The 25,226-nt window shown below is 34.7% G+C and overlaps 1 protein-coding gene across 12 annotated transcripts in view; it reads left to right on the forward strand.

Moving 5' to 3' along the window:
• GRIK2 (glutamate ionotropic receptor kainate type subunit 2) overlaps nucleotides 1-25,226 on the forward strand; it is a 1,225,242-nt gene that overhangs the window by 331,091 nt on the left and 868,925 nt on the right. For all 12 annotated transcript variants that reach the window (XM_077162495.1, XM_077162496.1, XM_077162509.1 and 9 more), the window contains 2 exons: nucleotides 123-296; nucleotides 801-891. The gene's annotated coding sequence lies outside the window, so the exon portion shown is untranslated. The remainder of the gene's footprint in view (nucleotides 1-122; nucleotides 297-800; nucleotides 892-25,226) is intronic.

The raw sequence follows: 25,226 nt of genomic DNA on the forward strand, positions 1-25,226 counted from the left end.
TATAATAAAAACACCCTTAAATATGGTCCAACCACCTCACCCTGCAAAGGAAATAGGTAGAAATAATTTATTGATGTACCTGCATTTTTGTTTAAGAACATATTTTGCTTTCCTTTGTGTAGGGCAAAAGAAATCCTGAATAACAGTAGCAACAATAATATCCAGTAAAAAGAAAACGAAAAGCAAGAAGAAGAGAGAAGGAAGCACTGTCTCAGGTCTGAAGTCCCACTCAGCGTGTCCTCCCACTGGGCTGCCCCTTCTCCGTGGATTACTTCATGCCATTTCCTGAACTAATGGTAATGATTAAATGTAGTTTCTTTTGTCTTCTAACTTTAAATTGATAATTGCTCAGGAAGCTCAGAAAGAAAAATAATAGTTTATTTTACAGCAGAAACTAAAGAGAAACTGTTTCTTAGATGATAGTAAATACATAGGAATGTATGCAACCGAAAATGCTATTTTGGCTTGGAATGCGTGTACATTAAGGGTGTGTTGGATTTTGTTGGCCATCACCACTTGGCTGTTTTTGGGAAAGATATTCATTTCAGTTTAAACTGACCTGAGAGCATTTGGCTAAAGAATATATATATCTTTTTCTGGTTGGCGCAGAAGCTAGATGCATTATCAGCATTTTAATTGTCTTTTGTTTTTCTCTGCCTTTATCTCAGTGTTTTCCTAAATGCTTTGCTATGGTAAACATTTTATTATTTTACTCATGAAGTAAAAATATTAAGTTCTGCCTTGCTCTACCTCCCCTGCCTCCTCAATCTCACCTTGTCTTTCATAACATTTTTTCACAGAGTCACTGTTAAAGATTCAAGAATACTGAGATAGGACTCGGGAGTGGGAGGACAGGAGGAAGCAAGATGTGACAGGGTTACAACACTCAGAGTGAGTCAGCACAGTGCTGTTTAAATTGTAACCAGGAAAGTCATAGCTGATTCTTATCTACTTGCCAATATCCAGAATGGATTTTAAAAATTTCCTTTTTGTATTTTGGTTGGTTGTGTTTATTAAATCATCAGTTTGTGCATAGAATGTGATTGGAATACCTGTTCTTTCAATTTTTATCATTTATCACAATTTGAAAGGATATATTCCCATAAGTATTTTCAGGTGTCAAACTTCTCTCCCTTTTATTTTTAGTATGTCTAGAAAGGCTGTCCTAAAGTATATAATAAAGTAACTAAATGATTTGAAAATGTGTAAGAATATGGTATCAATTAAACTGAAGAAAAGAATCTTTAATAGCAATAATTCTTTTAATGCTTCCCGAGACATGAATACCATGGGGCTTAGAGAATCTCTATTGAACTCACATTTATTAAAAAGTTAAGTTTCTCATTTAAAAACAAGAAGTAATGACTTTGAACAAAGTAAATGGTTTTGTTGGTTTGAAGATATGATAAAATCTCATTAATTCAGATTGTACTTAATTTGGAATTTGTAATCATTTGTGAAGGCTGACATTTCCTTTTACATTATCTTGAAAAAAGTTGTAACTGAATAGATGAATAGCTTAAAGAAGATGGTGGGAGGTGTTTAATCTTTATGAAAGAGACAGCATAATTTTGGAAGACCTTAGAATATTGTTTATATGCAAATGGATGACATTATTTTTGAATTGATTTTTGTCTATTCATTAAAACAAGCCTTGAATAATTTGCTTTTACAAATAGAATTTTAGCTACTCTTGCATACATGTAATAATTCTAACTAATTATTAAGGACAGTGAATTGGAGCTGCTTATTATTTGTTTACCTATTTAACAAATATTTATTAAGGGGTAATCATGTGTGAGGCCCCATGAAGGATGCAGAGACAGACACAATCCCTCTTCTTGTGGAGTTTATGGTCTAATGCAGTGTTCTTTAAACTTGTTTGATTGTTTAGTTCTATTAATAAAAATATTGAGAATGTAACATGAACATATGCATATATACTTATAAATTACATGCATGTTATTATTTTACCAATATATCAAATACATATAAAAGCTATTTTAAAAAGAAATTTTGATAGAATGAGATAAAAAGAAACATGAACGAAAGTTTTAATAATGGATCTTCAGGAGCAGTCCCTGGAGTTACCCAGGTGGGAAATTCTTTGCCTAATGAGTACAATAGACATTAAATCCATATAGAGAAAAATGTTTACATATTTATAAATGCATTTGTTCTGTGAAGAAAAATGTAGTGTTATAAGACAAAGAGGAAAAAAGGGAGAACTAAGTTATACAGCACATCCAAGAACTATCATTCTGAGAAAGTAACATGTGAGCTGAGACTTGACTTACCCAAGTCAAGTGAAGTGGGAAGAGTACTCCAAGACGCGGGTACCACATGCTCAGAATTCTTGTGTGAGAAAGACTTTGGGACAATAAAGCCAGCATAGCTGGAGTGTAACGATTGAGACAGTCTGTGACAAAAAATGAAATTGAAGGTGCAGGGAGGGTCTGTGGTAAGAAATTTGGTTTTTTTCTCAGTTCATTGGCAAACAACTAAGAGTTTTAGTCAAGCACTTTTCATAATCTGATTTACATTTTAGAAATAGATGTTGGAGTGATGACAGGCTGGTGCTATCCTTATTAGGATGGTGTGCAAGTTTGAAAGGATGTACGTACCCTAGAAAAGCCATATTTTAATCCTAATTCCATTTTGTAAAAGCAGACATTTCTTCTAACCCCTATTCCGTCCTACATGTTTGAAACTTTAATTAGATCATCTCTCTGGAGATGTGACTCAATCAAGAGTGGTTGTTAAACTGGATTAGGGGAGATGTGTCTCCACCCATTCGGGTGGGTCTTGATTAGTTTCTGAAGTCCTATAAAAGAGGAAACATTTTGGAAAATGAGAGATTCAGAGAAAGCAGAGCAGAACGACATAGCCACAAGAAGCAGAGTCCATCAGCCAGTGACCTTTGGAGATGAAGAAGTAAAACACCTTCCAGGGAGCTTCATGAAACAAGAAGCCAGGAGAGAAAGCTAGCAGATGATGCTGTGTTTTCCACATGACTTTCCACTTGAGAGAGAAACCCTGAACTTCATCAGCCTTCTTGAACCAAGGAATCTTTCCCTGGATGCCTTCGATTGGACATTTCTATAGACTTGTTTTAATTGAGACATTTTCTCAGCCTTAGAACTGCAAACTTGCAATTTATTAAATTCCCCTTTTTAAAAATCTTTCCGTTTCTGATATATTGCATTCCAGCAGCTAACAAATTAGAACAGATGGGGAAGATTAGGGGAGAAAATGGGGAGATAGAGTTCTGTTTTGGACATGTTACATTTGAGGTGTTGTATTTGTTATAATAATGTTGGTTGCTGTAACAATTAAACCCCGGAATTTCAATGACTTAGCAAATTAAAAGATTGTTTTTCTGGTTATAGGGCAGTTTTTGTCTATACATTGATTTAGGCTTTTTTCCACATTGAATCTTCCCATAATCTAAGTCCCCAAAGTCTTCTAAATGCACTGGTAGAAAAGAGAAGACTATGAAGAATGCACATTTGTTCTTACAGGCCTTGGCACAGAATGAGGCATATCCCTTCTGTGCACATTCTTTCTGGAAAGAATCAGTCGCATGATCCCTCCAAGATGCAAGAGCACCTGGGAAATGCAGCCCCTACCTAGTAAGAGTAGCTACTGTCCAGGAGCAATTTTGCACTAGGAAGGAGAGGTAAACATTTTTTTGGCCAATGGCTACCTATTTCTTCATAAGCACCTATTAGAGATACCACTTGATATATCAAGTAAAGAATTGACTATAGAAGTGTGCAGCTCTAAAAAGAAGTCTGGTCTGATAGACGAGAACTAGCATCATCAGCTTATCATCATGCAAAAATAGAAGGGAAATAGTACTGGGACTAAATCCCACAGCCAATCTAATGTAGTGGTCAGAGAAGGGTTATATAGAGGTGAAGACTGAAAAACTGATGGAGAAAGTAGAAGGAAAAAATTGAGATGATGGTATTACAGGTGCTATGAGAACTTCTTCAAAAATTTTTTCTGAAGTTATGACAAACTAAAGTTTTTATTGAATTCATAGTCATTTTTCCATCATAATTTGTCTAAATGGACATACTTTTCTACAAACTATAAAATATACAATTTTCTGAATGTCATACTGACTACCCTTTCTAATTCTGTTTTAAAAAGTACTTTAGCATTTATTGTAGAGGAATGGGCATGGAATTTTCAATATTGTAAAAACTACTTGATTAATTTATAAATTTATTAATTTCTGCCCAAGTTTATAGTATTGTTTTTGGGATTCAAAAATGAACTCATAGGCAAATGTATTCCATAAAGGCATAAGTGAAGAATAAACATAAGGAGGTCTTTAATTAAACCATTGGTTTAATTTAATTTGATAAAAATCCCAATAATTTCTTAGAATATAGGTCATATTGAGGTAAATTTATAGTAGCAGTGAAACAAACTCCAGCCTGTAGGTCAAATCCAGCCTGACACCTGTATTTTCACAGCCTTCAAGCTAAATGATTTTTATGTATTTAATTAGTTGGAAAACAATAAAAATGACATTTTGTGACACATGAAATTTAAATGGAACTTACTCACCTCGTTCCTTTAATGCCATCAATGGCTGTTTTTGTGTTTTAGCAACAGATTTGAGTAGTTGCAACAGATACCAGCAAAGCCTAAAATATTTACCATGTTATTAGCTCTTCTTAGAGAAATTTACAAGTCCCTGATTCAGAGTATACAAAGAAGGACAATTGCTATTTGAGATGTGTTCCGGCTGGAAGGGCTTTTTCTAGCCGAGAGACCAAAGAAAACACCAGATATGGACTGAGACATGTTTCTTTATTATATGGACTTACTTACAGGAGTGAAGAAATAAATTAATCTAGGATTCAGGCTGTTCTGATGGCTGCTGATACAGAGCTTAGTGTGAAAGTATTCTGCATTGATCAGGGGAGGGATACAGTTTTATGGTGGGCATAGACAAAGAAGGCACAGAGCCAAGAGAGGGCATGCATATGTTGCTAACAAGTTAACTGTTTTTTAATGTTTGTCTCTCTGGGCACAAACTCTTACAGAGTTAACCTTGGGGAAAGAGAACTAAGGCACAGAAGTGAGAGAGTACTGCAGGAATGTGCATAATTGCTGAGAAAGTTCAGAGTTGGGGGACACTGAAAAATGCAAAAACATTGATATGTTACAAGATGATATATGTAATGCACTGAAAATACAGATAATCACAGAGTAAGCTTTCAATAAATGTTAGTTCCTTTCCCATCCTTCTTCATATTTTCATGTAGTCATTTGAGGAGAATTTAAAACATTTAGAGCACATCCATACCGTGCAGTTCAGATGCATTTATTTATTAGGGTAGTTTTATGTATTTGAATTTAGGTTGGAATCATGGTTATTTTGTTTAACTTAATTAATATACATTAATTAAAGTGTTTTAAGTCAGATTGTTGTAATTAATAAACTGACTGTAGTAGACATTTAATAGCAGCATTACATAAAGGTGACATCTTTATTCCTCAACATTTTCTTTGCCTTAAAACTTGCAGTTTTTGAAAAACACGTTTTTGAAGCAAGTAGAGAAAATGAATTTTTTTTGTTTGTTTATATTTGAAATTTAGAGCTGCAGTGTGGTGGCCAGGTTAATTGAATATATCGTCAATTATGTAAATCAGGTGTGTTCTCTAAAGAACTTGTTATGCTAGAAAGGATGATAGATTAAATACATAAAATAACAGTTCTCCAAATACTATATAAACAGAAACTTTTTTTCATTCTTTGCATTCTCCTTTCAATAGAATTAAAGTGTTCAATTTGTATAAAGTACAAACTGACTAGTTTAAAATTTTCAATTTGATTTGAACATCCATTTTTGACAAAACATTTGATGTAGTTTTCCATTTAGACAGAATTTAATCCTATTTTCTGCTATTTAAATTTCACAGGAAATTATGTTACTGTAAACTGTAAGATCAGGAGTTTAGAACGCTGATTCCTTGTAGTTATTGCCTTTTAAGTAAAAATAATTTTTATTCTGGAAATCATGTATTTATTCACTTTCTAAGCTTTTCAATTTTTTTTTCTACATCTTGATTTCTGGAGTTGCTTCTGTTCCTATATACTTGGAGATGAACATTTCTTTCAAATAGCATGAAAAACAATATTTGAATACCATCTAGATATAAAACCATAAAAATATAAATTTCTCTGTATTTGTGCAAAATAGACATATATCTAACCAGCTTTCATGTTATAGGTGATAAAATACATAAAGTCCATTTTCTTTACTATATTATATAAGTTTAACATATTATATATATATCCTTTACTATATTATATAAATTTAATTTATGGGAATGAGAACATGGTATAGCTATCTCCAAAGTTGATGAGAGAAAAAAAAAATACAGAAGAGATGCAGATGAGAGCTTAGAACTTAGTCATGTCTAAGGTTCTCCATGTGAACTAAAGAGAATATTAACCTTGACTGTTGGTATAGTCATACGGTCAAGTTTGTCAAGCCCTAAGCCTTGTATCAGGTACTTATTTGCCACTAGTGAAAAAATTTTATGCTTGTGTTTATATGTATATGTTACATTCTATATGTTATGTTCTTTTCATGTTTGCTCTTTGTAAGAGGATGTGAAGGATCTCACCATGTCTTTTATTATTATTTTTTTTATTGCTTTGAGGTTTAAATCAGTTCTACCTACACTTTTCAGATACAGCTGAGATTCTAGGCTCACTCATGTTACTGGTACTGAGTGAGAAAAGATACTAGATATTTATTAATTATGGCTAAACAATTGGACAGCTTAAGAAATGTGCAAACAGAATGTAGGGTGGTATAAAATTGATTTATTCTTATTTATGACAAGATATATTTTTATTCACAACAATTGTAATTAACTATAATAAACAAGAAATGAAAGACAGAAAACTTATGAAAATGAGAACTCTCTCTGTTTTGAAATACATTATTTTAAAAGATGAATTGGATAACAAATCTGACAGAGTTGGTTTACAGTCATTCTTCCAAGAGAACATACTGTCTCTCTGAGATTATCTCACTCATGAACATTACTGTTTAGACCAACCATATTGTGTCTGTTTTTTCTCTTAGAAAAATTACTCCTTGGTACAAAAATGCTCTCTCTGTGACATTAGATTTCCTTTTCTCTTCTTCATAGTCATATGAAGCCACTTCATAGTCACTTTCCTAGGCTCTATTAGACTGGCTCTTGCTTTTCATAATATGGTCTCATGTTCCCAAGGCTATGCCATCATGTTCTTCCCATATACATTAATAAAATCCAGCAGAAATTGTATTTAGCAAAAATTGATATGTGCTTACTGAAGATAGAATCATTTGCACTGATAGGAAGAAAATACTGTTAAGACATTTAAAGAAATTCAGAAAATTTTAAAATAATATTTTAATATCTACTGCAAGGATTAATTTCATTAAGCTTAGAAATAAAGGGTATCATTCAGTGATTATATTTTCTAAATTAAATAGAGGAATTATTTAGATTTAATGGGTCAAATAAAATGTTCATGGAATATGGGGAGGTAAATGATCTTCCGATCTCTCCCATCAACTGCTAAAGTATGTAATTATTAATTTTAGTAAAATGTCAAGTATTCTTACTTTCTTTCATATGTGTTATTATTAGCAACAATCATTTTGGAAATGAAAATCTCAATTTTCTGTTTGTCAATAAAAGTTGAAGATAGTTTTTATTTTTAGTTGTCTAAAAATACCTTAGATTTAAGTCATAGACTAAGCACAGTTGACTAAGTATGTAAAAGAACACTCAATATAGGTTCTTATTTTCTGGATGTGGAGTGGTGGTTTTTATTTCTTTTGTGGCTTCTATCACATAACAATATTTATGGCTCACATTTGTATAATGCTTAAAAAGTAAGTTCCCAAACATTCTTATTCAAGACATACCAATCCTTTAAGATACTTTATATCGGGTCCAACTTATTGGTAAGGAAACTGAGATTACAGAAGCATAAAAGATATTGTGAATGCACCACCTGTATTCTTATGCCATGTATCATTACATATATGCCTACTTACTTTTAAACTGCTGGTAAATGAGGTCTTTTGTCTTTGCTGCACCCCACAATCAGAAGGTTCACAGTGCCTCTGATTTATCATCATGGAATTCCACATAACATTACTTGGGTCAAGAGATCCTTTTAGAGGGATGGACCCTCAACAATGAACACATGACCTCCAGATCTATTAGTTCTATGAAATATACATCACTCAGAAGGTGCTGGCCTGATAAACGCTGCATAATTTAATTTATAAAGGCATGGCTAAATGCCAGCTTGAGGATGATGCTTTGAAGGGTGGATCTTTCAAGAAGTATTATATACTTAGAATGTATGGCCATTATATATGCTGTGTCCCCTGATTGGTAGAAAAGGAGGCATGATGTGGAAGTAGGAGTGATCCATCTCACTATCACTTGATTGTGTAATTAGTGAGATTCATGTTGCCTTGACTTAAATTCTGCTGAATTGGAGGTCTTGGTTCTAGAAGTGAGGAGTGAGACTTCTTTTAGGGGACAGAGTAAGAGTTTTATTTAACCTAAGCTATGCCTGCTGCCTGGTAATTTTGTGCTTCTCATAATAGTAAATAAGCAGGCAAAGAAAGAAGTTACCATAATGGCTGGATAATTTACCCTGATTATCTACAGGAGATACATTGCTGATACATAATGGTAACAAGGAATAATGCATCAGGGAGTCAGGAGATTCAGTGATGTATCTGTTAATGCTTCTGTACCTCATGATTACTGTAAAGGGACATGAAGCAGTCATACCTGACAAAGCTAATGATCCCAATGCTCAGACCCCTCTAGGTAAGCAACCTAGAGAGGATGAAGCACTAGTTGAGGGTAAAGGGAAAGCTAGCATGGGTGATAATGGAAGAAGATAATGCATATTAATTATGACCTCAGGGACAACTGAAGCAGTGGGGACTGTAGTTTGTTCTACTAACACTCCTGATACAATTTTACAAAAGGAATTGTGAGTCAGTGACGGGATAGAATGACTTCAGTATGTTGTATGAGAGAATCCAAGTAGTGCTAGGGGAAGAATGTAGCAAGACTCTGCATTCATCCTGCCATGGTTTCCAGTTGATAAGACTTGAGGCTTTGACTAAGAGCTTACAGATCCTTCTCTTGTCTGTTCTAGGGGTAGGCTGGGACAAGCATGCCCCTCAAACATGGCTCAACCAATGCCTAATAGAAACTGCTATATAAATACCCCCCATTTCACAATAATAAGACAAAAAGAAAAACAAAAACAAACAAAAATACCCCCATTCCCTCATCCCACTCATAGGCATATGTCCATACTATCTCATAGAATTCCCTAGAAGGATTAAGCTCCAGTTGTACATAGCAGTAACTTACTTCATAACACATCTTTTATTGGCTCCTTTGCTTTTCCTGTCTCACTTCTTCCACTTAACTACTGATATATCTTATACCTCCAAATAAACTACTTGTACTTAAATATTTATCCTAGGGTCCATTTAAAGTGAACCCAAACAAGGAAATGACTTGGTGAATGCTACAGAGACAGTGATAGTGCAGTGACAATTTCAGGACTTCTAACTATTAGACCACTGTTCTTTTCACTATTGCAATCCAGTTGTGCTCTGTATAGACTAAACTTGACATAGATATTAATTGCCTTTAGATGTTTATGTGGAAAGGTCACACTAAACACATCATGGAGGTGGGGAGTGAGTCAGAAACCATCTCTCCTGGCACTTTTTGTGCAAGTGCTAGTCAAGGAATGTGAATTTGAATTTTGTAGCAATGAAGACATAATACCATTGACATCATATTCATATATGTTTCTTTACATTTCTGCCCCCATCTGAGGAAGGAGGACTCTTCAATTCTGGGTCAGTCCAAGGGCTCTCTTTTGTTGTCCAGAGTTTGGATGATATGCTAATTTTTGCGAGAAAAGTAGATTATATCAAACTTCTTTCCTATATATGATGGGATCTTTCAAGAATAGAGAGTTTGGGCTTTTGAAGAAGGCATGGTATAGATGGATTGACGGTATGAGTGTGAAAGAAGAGAAATTGGAAAGCTGTGTGTGGACAAGGGCAGCTGTATTGATGAACTAAAAGAGTGGTTTTTTTTCACCTTTGACATGAATGAGAAAGTATAGAAAGAAAAAATAGCCATGTGGATTGAGTGTTTGTAAGGATCTCCATCTTTCTGGATAATATTGAGAGTGGTAGTGCTAGCTAAAAAAGGATTTTAAAGATATTTTACTGGGTCCTTTAGCTTCCTCAAGAAATGAGTGAAGTTTTGAAGTAGTTTTAAATTACTTTTGTTTGTTTCACTATGTTTCTTTGATTGTGATACCATTCAAGACTAGATCACAGTGGAAGGCAATAATTTATTGATTAAAAGTGATACAGCGAAGTAATAGTGTTAAAATAGAGTTTTTACAAAATGTAGTTCATTGACCCTCTTCTACCTTTGTGAGAGGCTGGCATTCTTAGGGAGTCAGTATGACTGACTGCTCCTGGGATGAAGGAGGAAGGGATGAACAAAGAATAAAGAAAGTACTCTTGTGGCAAAGCAGATTTAATTTAGTAACTATGAGGAGTAAGGTCCAGAACTCATAAGATAATTTTAAATGCATCCATTTTTCAACCCAATGCTAAAGATTTAGACGTTCAGGTTTAAATGAGGCAAGAGAAAGCAACAGGACAGTATGGGCTCAGACTACTGTGGTCCTTGTGAAAAAGGAAAACCTGTTTTGGGAAGAGCCACTGCAGGAGCCCGTCATGTGGAGTTGTCTGGGAAGAACTCTCTGTGTTGTTCCTGATCTTGGGCCAAACCCACAGTCAGTGTCCAGGTCATCTACAAAAGTGGACTTTGAAAGAGAGAGTAATAGTGAGAAGCTAGGTTACTATAGAAAAGAGAAAAAAAAGGGAAAGAGAAGGAAGGAAAATGAAAAAAACTGACCAAGCTGATTTAGCTATTTTGTTTTGTGTTAGGACTAGATTAGGGAGGAACTTAAGAGCATGTGTTAAAGAACTTGTTCTGTCTCTGATCAGTTAAGAGGGCTGCTGGTTCTGCCTTTGAGAGAGGAATCAGTGAAGATGTGCCACAGGGGGCTGAGAAGAGTAGTTCAACCAGAGATACTGATGAGAGACTCAGTTGGATTGAACACAAGAGGCATGTTTGAGATAATTAAATTCCTTTTTAATAATGAATTTGTTGTAAACTTCAGATTGGATGAAAAAATGGACTAAACATAGAAGACTACGTAAGGGGCCAGGGCTTCTGAAATGATTTTTAGTGATTCCTCTGAGTAAGCCAAAACTAATAAGTAAGAAAAATGTAATGGTCTAAAAGGTAAGCTAAGAGATATTGTGAAATTGACAGGGGTAAAAATATGGAAGTTATAACAAAAAAAGAAATTTAGAATGGGAGAGAAACATAATTGGAAAATACAGTAAGACAGAAAGATGGTAGTATAAGAGAAATACAAAGAAGTCTTCAGAGAGTAATAAAAGTCATACAAATTTACATACAAAAACTGTAGTGAGAACATACTTTAGAGCAGGGTAGCATTATAATTCTGATTGGCAGAAAGATATTTGAAGGATTATATGAGGAATACAAAGTCGTCTTTGAAGATGGAGGACAGGAGAACGTTATTGGTTGGTAGAACCTAGGAAGATAAAGATTGTAATGGGAGAAACCATAGTAAGACTTTCATTTTCTTAAGACACTGGAGAAGACCTGCTCTAGGGAGCAAGGAAACTGAACCACTGAAGTCTGTAATCTTTATGAGCAGAAGACTCCCAGAGGGTCAGGGATATTTTTATTATGGCATTTTATCATCTGTTCCATCCTAGGCTCCAGGAAAATGGGGTAGGGCTTATGGAAACTAAATAAAACAAAACAAAAATACCAAAAGCCTTCTACTCACCAAGTGAGGTGACCATAGGCAGAATTGGAAAGTTAATGGGTCCTGCCCCGATCAAGACAACAGAGGGAGATGCTTCAGGGGTCTGGCCCCCATAGAAGCTTTGAACAACCAGTAAGAACTGTCAGACAGAGCGTACTTGCCTTCCACAAAATGCTATTGTTTTCTCATTCCTCAGCATTGCAAGCTTTAAACCTGTAACCTCCTGTTCTCACACTCAGGGACTTATGCGGAAGAGGTGGTGGAAAGATTATAAGAGTGATGTGATGGGGTAGATTGTTACATAATAATGTTTTTGCATTTTCCAATATCCCCCAACCCTTCCAACATTGTCAGCAATTATGATATTCCTACATATACTATCTCAACTCTATGAAAACATAAAAAATTTATACCTCGACCTTTAGATTGAACTGTTTCAGGGGCAGATTGAAGTAGAATAAAATAGGACAACTGTAAGTCTCTGGTTTCCTATTTAGCTCTGAAAGAGTTAACAGACAACTCCAAGTCCCTTGTCTCTTATGTAGCTCCAAGGGAACTAATACAGAGCTGCAAACTTCCCTGGACAAAAGTTTCCCTAAAGCCCCCAAACCTCCCCAAACCACTGAAACCTCCCCAAACCATAAAAGCTTGTAAAATTCTGGGCCCAAAGCAAACTCTTACTTTATAATAAGAAGCATAGGGTCATAAAGATTGCTAACTGTTTGCCCAAAGATAAATCTTAGGTATGGGACAACAAACCATGAATTCTGCTAGCTCTCTCCTCCTAGAATAATGAAGACACCTGGTATTCAAAGGTTATAATGGAAACCTGCTACCTACAAAACTTTTCTATAAAACAAGCTGGCCCACTTCACTCAGTGCCTGTCCCTCCCTTGGACACGCTTGCATTAACCTTTCTAACATGTGTGCTCTCTTTTTTGATAAATTTCTCTTTTAATAAACTTTACCATTTATTCCTATAAAAAAAAAAAAAAAAAAGAACTTGCAGAAACATCTTTCTCACAGCTCCAGAAACCAGTTAAAAGTCTGTGGTAAGAGGGTAGGCACCAAAATCAAGAAAAAGACTACATGAAGGTGGTAGGAAATCATGGCATACTCACTAGCCTCTCCTGACCATTCACTGTCTTGGTGTGGGGCTGGCCCATGCTCCTTGTGTGGGTGCCTAGTAACAGTTTCAGACGGAGCAGAATAATCCTTGTGCACATACTGGGAGCTGGTGTTTCTGGCCCAATCTGTCTGGCTGTAGCTTGAGGGACTTGCCATTCCAGAATTCACCCTCCACATAGAAGACAGTTCACAGAGCTCTTCTACTGAACAATGGTGGAGAAGTTGTCATGTTGCTTGAGTCAAGGGAGTGCTGGCTTTATGACATGCGATGCAGTGCCCAGGACTGTGAGGAAACTGTTTCTTTGGGAAGAGGTAACACTCAGAACCATATAAAAGAGGGGAATCCCACAACCACATAGGAATATTTAAAACAAGACACATGCACAAAAAGGATCTGGGAAGCCCTTATGCTTTGAACTGGAGCTATTCTCCAAACTCATTGTGTGTATAACCCTAAAGGAGAGCATATACACAGATTAGTCAGCAAAGGTGACTTCATCATCATTCTTCATTTTTTTAAAGTTAGCTCCTGGAATTCAAGAGAAGATCTTTCACTTTAACTGGATACAAACTTTAGGAACAGATGCCTCCGAGTCTAAATCTTGTATAGTGATATCACATTATAATATCAAAATGTCCAAGTTTCAACAAAAGATTACAAAACATACAAAGAAACAGGAAGAGATAGAGAATACATAGGAAAAGATTAAAGCATTAGGAATCATCAATAAGGAGAACCTGACCTAGGACATACCGGACCAAAACTTCTTAAAAAATGGTCCGAAATATGCACAATGAACTAAAGGAAAACATGAACAAGGAACTAAAGCAATTCAGGAAAATGATAGAAAATCACAAAAAGAATATCAATAGAAAGATGGAAATTGTTAGAAGGAACCAACTACAGCTGCAGATCACAGTAACAGAAATAAAAAAAATATATAGCAAGGTTCAACAGCTGATGTAATAAAGAATCAGATAAATTAAAGATGAAACAATTGATATCATTCAGTCTGAGGTGCAGAAAGAAGAAAGAATGAAAAAAAGTGAAACAGAGCCTGAGGAACCTATGGGACACCATCAGGCATACTAATATGTACATTTTGGGAGTCCCAGAAAGAGAAGAGAAAGAGAAGAAGGCAGAGAGAATATTTGAATAAATAATGGCTGAAACATTCTGAAATTTAACAAAAGACATAAATATATACACCTAAGACATGCAACAAATTCCAAACAGAACAAACCACAGCAGACACACAACACAGCATATAATAATCAAACAGTCGAATAACAGAAAGGAGAAGCAACATGCCACATACAAGGGAACCTCAGTGAGGTTAAATGCCAATTTCTCATCAGAAATCATGGTGGCAAGAAGGCAGTAGAATGACATTTAAAGTGCTCAAAGCAAAAAATTGCCAATCAAGAATTCTTTTTCTAGCAAAGCTGTCTTTTAAAAATGAGGGAGAGATTAAGAAATTCCTAGATAAAGAAAAGCTGAGGGAGTTTATAACCACTAGGTCAGCCCTAAAGGGAGCTAAAGAGAGTTCTGCAGGCTGAAGGAAAAGGACAATAGACAATAGATTGAAGATATATGAAGAAATGAATATCTGTGGTAAGAGTAATGACAGGGTAAATACGAATGTCAGTACTATTGTATTTTGGTTTGTAACTCCACTTTTTACTTCTCACAAGATCTAAAGCACAAAAGCATAAAATGTAATATAAATCAATGGTTTGGGTTCATAATTATAAACATGTAATTTGTGATAAGAACTACATAAAGGTGTGAGGATGAGGGGGTATAAGGACATAGTTGTGTATACTATTGAAGTTAAGTTGGTATCAAAGCAAACAAGATTGTTATAGATTTAGGATGTTAAATTTAAGCCCTGAGGTAATTACAAAGTAGACATTGGAGAATATGCTAGCTCATAGACAGAAATTAGAACACAGTTGCCAGGGGTGGGGGATAGGAGGAATGGGGAGTTAATGGATAAGGGGGTGTAGGGTTTCTGTTTGGTTTTAGTAATGGAAGATGGTGAGGGAATTGCAGTGTCTTGAATGTGATTAATCCCATTGAATGGTATGCTTGGGAGTGGATGAGTTGGGAAAGTTTATGTTGTATATATGTTCCTACAATTAAAAGGGGGAAGGGAAGAGCAAGTAAAGAGACAGTGACAATCAAAGTAATGCATGGACCTGGATGTGACTTAGCAAGTGAAGAGAAAAGGCTCAAGGGACATATGAAAACATTGGAATTTGATGTAAGTTTTATATCAAATTAAATTTCAAGAACTTGATAACTGCTCTTAAGGTAGTTGTATAAATCAATGTCCTTGTTCTTAGAAAATTTATATGACAGCATTAAGTGTTTAAGGAGCATGGTAACACAATCTACAATCAAGTGTTCAGAAAATGGATTCATAAACAGATAATCAGACTGATGATAGATAGATATCTTGGGGCTGAGTTAGGAATATGTTGGAGTTCTCTTATGGAGTTGTATGGTTTTTGTATAACTGTAAGTTTGAAAGTATTTAAAAATAAAAAGTTAAAAAACCTACCAAGTCAATATTTAGTTATATGGTTATAAGTCAGTGAATTTGTCACCCTAGGGCAGGATGGGATTATATGATAATTTCTTGAATGACTGTTTCTTGGGCTATTTGAGAGTTAAGGACAGGGAATGACAAGGGGAGATGTATACAAGAAGAATAAGTGAGAGATTTATTTTAAGGTCTAACTTCAAAAATAAGAGGTATTTTCTAATGAAGGGTATTTTAAATCTCATTTATTATCATAGCATATTGAAACATACAGATTCTGATCCTTCAAAAAAAGTTTCAGACGAGAAAGATGGATGATACCTTTTGGAGTCAATCTTAGATTAACACATACTCAAAAACTCTGCTTTGAGTGAATAAGTAAATACCAACATAATCAAGGCATAAGCCAAGTTGTCACATTGTTCAGTCTCTGTATTATTACATTCAAGGTAGCACAGTAAAGTAACCAAATTATTCCCTGAAATCACTCAAAGGGTAGAATTTAGAGGCCACAGCAACAGTTCTTAAACCATCTTTATTTATCTTGCTCTCAATAGTTCTGACACCCACATACTGTCCATGATACTTCTGTCCCCCTGTCTTATCTCAACGTTTTCATTGCAATTTTTCTAGACCAAGCACCTTTAACATGATTTACAACATAAAGCTCAGAAACTGAGTTAGAAGACTAAGAGTCTCCATTATAAGGAGTTGAAGTAGAGAAAAAAATCAGGAGGTCAAAGTGGGACAGGTAGGTTTAGAAAGCTTAAAATATTTCTAATTTAATTTTTAATGTTATAATTATTCTTTCTTTCTAGTCAATATCTATGTATCTTTCCCAAAAGTGGTGTTATATCCATATGGGTCTTATGCTTCTTAATTTATAATCCCATCTCCTCCCTAGTTCAATCCTTCTAATGGAGTCCTCATAATACAGCTTATACTTCTCCCATCTATGAAAATTCTACCTTGAAAAGGTAGGGCTATGAATTAGGAAACTGCTTGCTAAATAAAAATAAGAGAATTATGATTTAATTACCCTTCCTTGTAAATTCTCTGTCCAGGTAACATTGAGAGGTTTATGGTAGCTTAAATGGCCAAGGTGGAATTTGAGGTAGAGAGGATATATTTGAGATACATTCCATAGATAGAAATAACAGGCAGTGTTTACTGAAAAATTAGATTTGGGGGTGGGGAGGAAAGAGAAGAGTCTTGGGTGAAGCTAGTTTTTAGCTTGTAAAACAGGAAAGATAATGGTACCATTTAATGAGATGAGGAAGGCTGGAAGAACTGAGGGTATAGGTTAAGAGATTGGTTTGGGACATAGCAAGTGTGAGATGCCTATTAGACATCCAGGTATAGCTATCAAGTAGCAGCAGATATGTTGGACTAGATCTTAGTACTAGATATATGATTTTGAAAATCAGTTAAAAAATTGTAGTTCTATCTATGTGGATGGAAGAGATAACACTATGAGAGACCAAATACAGAAGGACAAAAATAGAAATAGAATCTCAGATCTGAGACCTAAAGTTTGCTAATATTTAGATGTCAGAGAGAAGGATGACTCAGGAAAGGAGACAGAGATAGAGTATCCAGAGAGAAAAAGGGAAACTAAGTTTACATGACACCATGGAAGTGAAGGGAATAAAATAGTTCAATAAAAAGTATGTGCTTTGTGGAATGCTGCTGAGAGGCCAAGGCAGAAAAGACCAGAGAAGTGTGTGCATGGATTTGACAAGATGATAGTTAATTGATTGCCATAGAAATAATGGCTTGATTAAAAAAATAATGAAAACCAGAGTTATAGAATAATGGATGGGAAATGAGAATAGATTAAATTTAAGGTTGAAGGAGAAATTTTATTTATTTATTTATTTATTTATTTATTTATTTAAGAAGTCGACCCTAGAACATGTAAATGGCAGATGGGAATGACGTGGTAGAGAAGAATAGATCCACTGTAAAAGGGAGAAAGAGATAACTATAGAATAAAAGCCCCAGAGAAGGTGATTGGAAATAGGATCTGGGGCACAAGTAACGGATTAGAAGTTATGTCTTCCATTGTGACAGAAAAGTAAGACAGAAAATAAGGGTAAAAGTGTAGCAAGCTTAATCAATTTGATGTTGGGGAGATAAATGAATTCCTGCCTTGGCAAGGAATTCCTGCCTTGGCAAGGAATATGGATGTGGCAAAATCCAGAAGAGATTTCATGCTGCCCAAATCAAATACTATCCCCTTGATTACTCTAAGTGATATATTGGTTCCTCAGTGAAGAGGAGCTGGACTGGAACTGACAGAAACACCTTATAATAAACTTTACATGATTTTCTTTACAGAAAATGGATTCAGTCATTGCCAACAAATCATTTTATCATTGCCAGAGACATCTTTAAATAAAAGCTCTCTTGTTATTAAAAATAGAGCCAAGGATTTGAGGCACCCCACTTTACTGCTGGAGTCACGATTATGGTGCCGAGTGTAGAAAATCGAGGAGGCAAACTTGCCTTAAAGGAGCTCTATCTATGAGGCCCACATGTTTCAACTGGAATATTATCATTAATAATATAATAATTATTAGAAGCAGAAGGAAGAGGAGACCAGCCCAATACTACTATGTCTAGTCAATCTGTTGAGCATTGTATATATTTATATCATTTAACATCATAACAAATTTCTGAGGTAGGTGATAACCTTCTTTTGACACTTGCAGAAACTAAAGCTTAGAGAGGAAAAGTGACTTATCCACAAGTATATAGCTGTGATTTGATCTCAGACCAGTGTGATTCCAGAGGCAGCCAGGTGTGTGTGTGTATATGTGTGTGCATGTGAGATTATGGAATGTGTAGTTTAACAGATGTTGTCAAGTTTGAGATTTACTACACAGCAGGCTATTTATCAGCTTTTAAATCTGATATCTCTAGAGTTTAGACCAAAACCAGGAAATAGGTTTAAAAAAAAATTAAGTAAGAATAAGTAAAATAGGTAACATTGTGGAATTTAGAGCTGGAGACTAAGAGAAAAAGAATTTGCATCAATTTTAGTTCAAGAAATAGACTGAATGCAAACAGGATTTTATCATTACAGAATATCTAGCAGTACCAGGGACTTTGGAGGACATCCCAACCAACCTTTTCCTTCACCTTCTGTACCTGTTTGAAAGGATTATGTACCCTAGAAAAGCAATGTTTTAATCCTGATCCATCTTGTGGAGGCAGCCTTTTCTTTTAATGCCTATTCAGCACTGTAGGCTGGAAACTGAATTAGATTATATCCACAGGGATGTGACACACTCAATTGTGGGTATTAAACTTTGATTTGAGGGAGATGTGACTCCATCCATTCCAGGTGGCCTTGATTAGTTTACTGGAATCCTTTAAAAGAGGAAACATTTTGGAGAGAATCATGAGAGAACCCATTTTGGAGAGAGCCATGAGAACCACAAGAGCCCATGTAGCCAGAGACTTTTGGAAATGAAGAAGAAATATGCCCCTGGGGGAGCTTCATGAAACAGGTAGCTTGGAGAGAAAGCTAGCAGATGTTGCCATGTTTGCATGTGCCTTTCGAGTTGAGGGAGAAACTCTGAACTTCATCAGCCTGTCTTGAGTGAAGGTAAACCTCTTGTTGGTGCATTAATTTGGACATTTTTATAGACTTGCTTTACTTGGGACACTTTCATGGCCTTAGGATTGTAAACTTGCAACTTAATAAATTCCCTCTTTTAAAAGCCATTCTATTTCTGGTGTATCACATTCCGGTAGCTAACCAACTAGAAGTAGAGCACAGTCTCATTTCCCTGTAGATGAAAAGTGGTTTGTCCAAACTAAAAGAATGAGTTAATGGGATTCACCCCAGATTTTTTGCTCCATCAATGCTTTCTCACTCTATCACTTTGGTAAACATCAGTAGAAATAAAAAAAATGAGAATGGAAATTTAAACATTAGTAGTTAAAATATTGAAACTAAAGAAAGAATGTGGCTAAGATAGGGACCAAAGTAAAAGCACAAACAAGAAAGTAGGTACAACTTACATCTGCTAAAACATAGTCAAGAATAAAATGTTTTAAAAGCTCTATGGTCAGATTTAATGAGTGAGAACAAGAAGAGGGGTGGAATTGAAGAGTATTTTATAAAATAAGCTCAGAGGTCACTATATATACAGAGTTGGGGAAGGAATACCATATAGCACATGGAAGTCCATAAAAGGATGAAAAACTACAAGCTTAGCAAGTTATAGATAATTTTGTAGGCCTGGAAACCTGAATTCACTAAGACTTCTAGAAATATTTTGATGAACCTCTAGCAAAAGTCATCAGTAATCTTCAGGAAGATGTCAGATGACAGCAATATTGAAATAAAGTGCTAATAATGTTTTCAAAAGAGGTTTGAAAGATAGAGGACCTTGACATTGCTAAATGCAGTGCACAAGTTTTCGTTTTTTCTTGCGTCAGCAATCCTCCTGGCAAATGTTCTCATGAATATTGGATGACACATGAAGCACAGTGGTGTACCATAAATCAGAAGGAAATGACCAGTGAACTTGAAATAACAAAATATGCTGAATGAAGAAGGTAGGGAAAATAATTTATATTAGAGAGATCATACTTTTCTCTTCATGATGAAATAAGTGAGAACGATATATGCAAATGAATGTAGGGTGCTCACCCTCGGTGGAGGTGGGGAAAGATAAAATGACAGGTGGAACGAAGCAAAATATTTTTGTTATGTGGGTAGTCTGATGCTCTTTCTCATAAAGAAATGTGCCAATTTATACCAAGTTAAAACTACAATTGGAGGCCTCCAAATGAAAAAGAGTTAGATAGGTTTTGTTTGTCAGATAATATTGCCTGAGTAAAAGCAAGAGGATAGGAGAGAGCACATGACAAATTATAGCAATAGGAATAGTATTAAAGATGAAAAATAGCAGAGAAATAGGAGACAAGTCTTAAAAAAGACATTTCTACTGTACTTTATGAGCCTTACAACACTTAGCATTCTGTGTAATGGAATATATTTTGTAGTTGTAATGTGGCATGATGAACCCTTGAACTATTGGTTTGTGGTGCACATAACCACAGATTTTTTGAAATTTTAAAAACCTGGAAAGTACATCATTAATGGCAATATCCTTTATAGCATGTAAAATATTTCTGTCTATAGTAAAATGTGCTAATTAAAAATAGAATAAAACTGGATTGATAAACTTGAAACAAAACATGGGACACTCAAAGATTTAGCTTCTAAACCAAATTAAATAAGTAAAATAAAAACATGAATATACTAAGGGCTATATATTTTATATTTAGGGTTATGATAAAAAAGTTATTGAAATGGGTTATTTTATTGCATTTTCTACCATTTCAGTAACATTCATTTGTTAGAGTGTCAAAGCTGTGTTTTATTCAGTTAAAGTCTAATTTACATTGTTGTTCCTACATTATAAGTATATTTATATCTTAATCATGCAATTGTATAGGGGCTCATAACTTTAATATACTAGTTCCCATTGACCATGGTTTATGAATTTCCCTACTATTACTGTCCTGTTTAAAATACACATACATGCCTGCACACATTCATACACATACATACACACATAAGGCCTCTTGGATTTCAATAATAGATACTAAGATTTTGCAAGAGGAATATTTTAAAACTATTTTTTAAAATACAAACTGTACTACCATATTCTAAAACACATTTTATTCTTTTATTTTCATTAACTCTCCATAAGGTGAAAGCACTGTGAATAATACTGTGCTTTTGTTATCAGTATTCACTCCTGTTTCCTTCTATACTGTCCCCTGTATTGTGGGGGCTAGAATCCCAGAACTGAATTTCCCAGAATCTCCTGCTAGTTGAGTTCCAGTCTCCACCAAGGGAAGGTAATTACATGCAAGTTGGAGGTTGGAAAGAAAGTAGGGGATATTATTCTTTCTCTAGTATTGGTAGTTACATATATGGGATTCAGCAAACCAATTATTTTAAAACTTTTTAATTGAGATATAACACGTATTCTGTAAAGCACAAGCATGAATAAGTTTACAGCTTGATGAATATATGATGTACATACATCTATGTAATCAACACCTTGACAAAGGTACAAAACATTTCTAGCACCCCAGAAATTTCCTTTGTGTCGTTTATCAAAAATATACAGCTCTGTCCTCTGAGGTAACCAATATTCTGACTCCTAAGACCTTAGATTAGGTTTAATTGTTCTCAGAATTCATACAAATTAAATTACACAATATGTACTCTTTTGTGTTTGGTTTCTTCCACCCAGTAAAATGTCTGTGAGACTCATCCATGTTGTGGTGTGTAACAGTATTTCATTCTTTTAAATCCTATGGAATATTCTATTATATGACTATGCCACAATTTGTCTTAATAAATATATGTTGTGTTACCGGTTTTGGACTCTGTGTGAACCCTTGAACTATTGGTTTGTGGTGTGCATAACCACAAACTATTTATTGTTTTTAAATAAACTATAATTTTAGAGAAGTTTTAGGTTTACAAGAAAATTTCACTGAAAGTAGAGAGTTCCTATATATACCAAACACACGCACACATAATTTCCCCTATATTAGAACATTTTGCATTGGTTCATTAGTTACAATTGATGAGCCAATATTGATACATTATTAGTAACTAAAGTCCATAGTTTACATTAGGGCTCATTCTTTGTGCTATATCGTTCTATGGGTTCTGATAAATGCATAACATTATGTATCTGCCATTATTGTATCATACAGAATAGGTATACTACCCTAAAGATGCCCTGTTCTCCACCTCGTCAGCACAGCCTAGCCCCTTTGAACCTCTGGAAACAACTGATATTTTACGGCCTTTATAATTTTGCACTTTCCAAAATGCCATATAGTTGGAATCATATTGTTCGTAGTGTTTTCAGACGCTTCTTTCACTTAGCAATGGGTTTTAAAGTTTCCTCCATGTCTTTTCATGGCTTCATATCCATGATGAGTTTAGCTTATATATCAACTTGATCCGGTTATAGTACTCAATTGTTTGGTCAAACAAGCATGGGTTTAATTGTTACTGTGAGGATATTTCATGGATTTATATCATCAGTAAGTTGATTTCATCTATGGCTAATTACTTCTACAGTCAACTGAGGAGATTGCCTTCAACAATGAAAGAAGTCTCATCCAATCAGAGATGAAAGCCTTAAAAGGTGAAGTGATGATTTTAGCAGTCAAAATAGAGAATTTCCATCTCTATTTCTGGTGCCCACTTCTCCAGGGTAATTCATGGAAAACCTTCATCAGAGTTCCCAGCTTTCTGTCTTCCCTATGGAATCTGGCTTGTCCACAGTTGTGTGAGACAATTCCTATCCAAACAAAAATCTCATATTTACATAATATATCTCCTGTCGGTTCTGTTTCCTTAAAGAACCCTGGCTAATACAGTATTCCATATCTTTTTGGTTTTTGATTCTGGAAACATATATACAACCTAGGATTTCTGTTTTTATCCCCTTTCTGATATATAATTCAGTGGTGTTAATTACATTCACAATGTTGTGCTGCCATCAACATCATCCATTACCAAAAGTTTTCTACCACTTCAAACAGGAACTATAGCAATTAAGCATTAACACCCCATTCTCTATCCCCACCCTGGCCCATGGTAACCTGTATTCTAATTTCAGAGTCTATGAATTTGCATATTCTAACTATTTTGTATAAGTGAGAACATACAATATTTGTATCTGACTTATATTACTCAACATATGTCTTCAAAGTTCATTCATGTTGCTGTGTACATCAGAACTTCATTCCTTTTTTGTCTGAATAATATTGCCTTGTATGTAAATACTTTTGTTTATCCATTCATCTGTTGGACATTTGGGTTGCTTCCAACTTTCATCAATTATGACTAATGCAACTACGAACACTGTGTGGAAATATCTTTTTGAGACAGATATTTTGGATATATACCTAGAAGTGGGATTACCAGATCATATGGTAATTCTGTACTTACTTTCTGAGGAACTACCAAATTGTTTTCCATAGCAGCTTGAGCATTTTACATTCCACCAACAATAGATGAGGGTTCCTATTTTCCACATTCTCTCCAACATTTGATATATTCCATTTGTTTTTTAATAATAGCCATTACAGTGGGTGTAAAATGGTACTGCATTGTGGTTTTGATTTGCATTTCTCTAAATGCTAATAATGTTTAGGTTTTTTCATATGTTTATTGGCCATTTGTATATTTTCTTTGAAGAATGTATGTTCAAGTCTTTTGCCCACTTTTTAAATGGATTCTTTGTCTTTTTGATACTGAGTTATGGATTTTAAAACCTTGTTGGATATATGATTCACTACAATTTTCTCCCTTCTTTAGGTTGTTTATTGCTTTCTAGATAATATCCTTTAGTGCATACAAGTTTTTAAAAGTTTTTTCACTTATCTGTTTCTTTCATTGCTCATGCTTTTGGTATTATGTCCTATAAATCATTGCTTAACACAAAGTCCTAAAGATCCTTCCCTAGGTTTTCTTCTATACATTTTGTGGTTTGGGTTCTTATGATTAAGTCTCTGAAACATTTTGCACTAATTTTTTGTATATGGTATGAGGTAGAGGTCTACCTTCATTCTTTTACACATGGCTGTCCTAGTTTTCCTAAACCATTTGTTAAATATTCCTTCCCTCTCTATTAGATTTGGCAACCATGTGAATAATCATTTGGTCATATATCTAAGGGCATATTTTGGAACTCTTGATTCAGTTTCATTAGTCAATATGTGGATATGTCTGTCCTTTTAGCAATACCTTGCTATTTTGATTATTGTATATGGATAAGAAATTTTAAAATTGGTAAGTATGAGTCTTTCAACTCTGTTGTTTTTCAAAAATATTTTGGCCATTCAGGGCCCCTTACCCTTCCTTATGAATTTGATGATTGGCTTTTCCAGTTCTACAAACAAGGTTATGGGAAAGTTTCTTGGAATTCCATTGAATCTGTACATTTCTTTGGGTGGAATTGGCATCTTAACAATATTTGGTATTCCAATCCATGAAATGGACTGTCCTTCAATTTATTTAGGACTTCTTTAATTTCTTTCAGTAATGTTTTATAGGTTTCCATTTATAAGGCCTTTACACCATGGGTTAATTTTTTCCCTAGATATCTGATTCTTTTAGTTGATCTTGTAAATAGATTTTTTCCCTGGATTTCTTCTTCAGGTTGTCAATTATTGGTGTATAGATACATAATTGATTTTTATCTGTTGTTCTTGCACCCTGCCACTTTGCTGAGTTTATTTATTAGCCCTAGTAGCTGTGTTGTGGTATTTTCAAGATTTTCTCTATGTAGGATCATGCCATTTTCAAATAGAGGAATTTTAATTCTTCCTTTCCAATTTGGATGAATTTTATTTCTTGTCTAATTTCTTTCTAGCTAGAACTTCTGATAATAGGTTGAATAACCATGGTGACACTGGGCATCCTTGTCTTGTTCCTGATGTTCATTGGAAAGGCTTCAGTCTTTCACCATTGAGTATGATATTTACATATTTTTATAAATAATTTACAAGGATTTTTC

The sequence above is a fragment of the Tamandua tetradactyla genome, chromosome 5 (genome assembly GCF_023851605.1).
Source record: "Tamandua tetradactyla isolate mTamTet1 chromosome 5, mTamTet1.pri, whole genome shotgun sequence".
Classification (NCBI taxonomy): domain Eukaryota; kingdom Metazoa; phylum Chordata; class Mammalia; order Pilosa; family Myrmecophagidae; genus Tamandua; species Tamandua tetradactyla.